The sequence below is a fragment of the Wyeomyia smithii genome, chromosome 3, assembly GCF_029784165.1.
Source record: "Wyeomyia smithii strain HCP4-BCI-WySm-NY-G18 chromosome 3, ASM2978416v1, whole genome shotgun sequence".
In the NCBI taxonomy this organism is placed as follows: domain Eukaryota; kingdom Metazoa; phylum Arthropoda; class Insecta; order Diptera; family Culicidae; genus Wyeomyia; species Wyeomyia smithii.
Window position 1 is genome coordinate 24,749,469 of NC_073696.1, and position 2,933 is coordinate 24,752,401.

Below are 2,933 nucleotides of genomic sequence, written 5' to 3' on the forward strand. Positions count from 1 at the left end.
TGGCTAGCCGGCGCTGTATGATTTATAGTACATAGCAGGAAATAATCGAGGCCTTTGTGACATTTACGACTGTTGCTGCTGGAATCTTAGTGCTGGAGCCTTAGATGACTTAAGCGAGGGGAGACGTAGACAAGTTAAGTTGAAGGCAATTTGAGGGTGTGATATTCAACTTTGGTGAAACTAGTTAGAAAGTGCAATATTGAAAAGATAAAAATTGCTTGTAAGCAGATTTTGATTTGGAAAAAATAGTACATGTAAATAATAATTCAACTATCGGAAAGCTAATTTGAAACCTGAGTTATTTGGAAAAAAAAATATTAAAAAATAAATACTAAAATATGACAGAAATAAAAATGAAACTACATTTTCTTCTAAACTTAATACTGGATTTGAATAAAATTTCAAATAAAACATAGTTGGTAAATGCGTGTAATTTTCACTCAACACTCAACAGTATAGAGAAAATATAAAATTTGTAATAATTATTCTGGGAGCGGGCCAAAAATGTTCCTAATTTGCACTTCTTTTCATTCAATCTTTTCAAATAAATTTTAAAAACATAACATATCCACAAAACTAAAAGAGTCACATATGAAAAATTACCCTAAATTGGATTCTTATTCACACATATTTGCCAACTGTAAAATTTCAAGAAAATATTTGCGTTCCGAATACCTGCCAAAATTATAGTACCAATCTGCTGTAGGGGTAAGCGGGGTAAGACCGCCCCCTTAAGCAATTCTGTTTATAGAAAAAAAAGTTGCGGCTGCAATTTCATTTTTTCTTCGCTAAGAGGTTCTTCTATTCAATACCCGCATTTGAAAAATAAGAACTGAAATATTTTTGTTTATTTTCCAGCTTTCTTTTAAATTTTAAAAATTCATTGAAAATGTGCAGATCTTTTTCATGCGGGGTAAGCCCGCCCACCAGCGGGGTAAGATCGCCCACCATTTTTTGAGGATAAACAATATTTTTAGGGCCGAAACGGTTGATTTGATCGGTATCGTGTCTCTGACAAAGATGTGGATGGTATTTTTTTTCTTTTTAAATAAAATATACACTGTGAAAAATCTGAAATTTTTTTTTTTTTTTTAGTTATAACTTATTTTGTTTTCTGATTATTCAAGTTCAAATCAATGTAACGGTAACTTTTTTGGGTTTGAAAACAAATAGATTTTTCAGAATTGGGGTTTTTCAAGATATTGAATTCATAATATACCAATCTTTAAGCTAAAAATTAAAACTCATTAAACCTGTCTGTATGATTCTTTTGAAGACTTATCATGTATAGAAAAATACTAACAATTATTATTTCTTTTATTAATATTTTCAATTTTCTATGCTCTTTTATTTAAAGAACAAAATTACCAACGACTCTATACACCAAACAAACAGTCAAAAAAAAAATTCTTCACAAAATTTGAGCTATTAATATTTCTATTACTCCATGATCCAACAACAATAAAATTTTAGCTTACCTTTTGTAGATTTTACAGGCAAAAACATGTTTTTCAAATAAATTTAAAAAAAAATATAATTTTAATTCTATTTTATATATTTTCTTTAAATTTTTTAGAGCGTGTACTTTTTTCGAAAGTAAAAAACTACTATTTTCAATTCTGCCGGAGACGTCATACCAATCAAACAAACCGTCCTGGCTCTAAAATTATTTTGGTTCATTAACACCATTTTCACACAGGTTTACTTTTTTCAAAAATAAGTCAAGACTAATGAACAAGCTTCAACCAAATCGAAAATGGTCGATTAACATCGATGTCTTATGTGGCTTGAAGTTGCTTAACTGATCCTGTAAATATTCCATTTGTAGTGTCGAGGCATTTGGGTCTTGAAGTAAAACAACAAGCAGTTGGATTCGTGGCGGTTTGACCCCTTGTATAGTGGGCGACTTTACCCCCACTTTTCATATTTGACCGAAAAAGTAGTCAAAATTACAAGATTACTCACGGCCTTCGATATTTCCGAAAGAAGATAGATTCAGGCAAGCGATTAAACGTATATTCACAAACAAAACAATAGATTTTTAGACTGAAAAACCTTAAGTCCCGTTGCCGCAAAACAATAGCGCATTGAATGGTTGCCAGCTGAAAGGTTGTTTTTGATTATTTCTGCGACCGTTCGCGCACTATCAAAACAGAAAAACGTGCAAAATGTTATGTAATTATACTGTAATAGACACGTTAAAGAAATTTTTCAATTATTTCATAACTTGGTATTAAAACTACGGTGGGCGGTCTTACCCCGCAGGGCGGTCTTACCCTGTTTACCCCTTCTTAGTTCCCCTTGCAGATGGATGCATGTACTTAGTTCATCTCGCAAGTTCGATTTCATGACTGCACACTTTGGAATTTTATCATGCAAGTCGCCAAAATCCTTGCTCGAAGAGTATCAAGTAACCGAACCTTCCGAAGATAATTCAACCTAGGCTGACAAAATCTGGATGCAAGAGAGCAATAGTACTGCGAGGAAAAGACGTCCCGTTGCCATCGAGGTACCAAGTAATCTTCAGCTTTGTCCATGTTGCTAGTTTTGATGTATTCCGAAGGTTTTAAATCGAAATGTTTCATAAATGACATAGAATGTTGCTATTTTTCATTACTTTCGCGGCATTTCGCGGGTTTTTATAAATTTCGCGGCTAATGCCGAGTTTCGCGGAATTCGCGGCTTCCGCGAAATCGCGATTTACCACTGTCCCTAGTTATAAGTTATAACCGAAATACGTATCTGCGGAGGATTTAAGTAGTATTTGATTTTTTGTAGCAGAATATAATGAAACCACTAGCTCAATAGGGAACTGCTCCATTATTCATCTCATTAATCCGATATTTACGAAGAATGCACGGATCAAACACCAAATTTTCACGAAATCATTGAACAAATAAACTAAATATGCCCACGTGCTCTTATGGAATCGT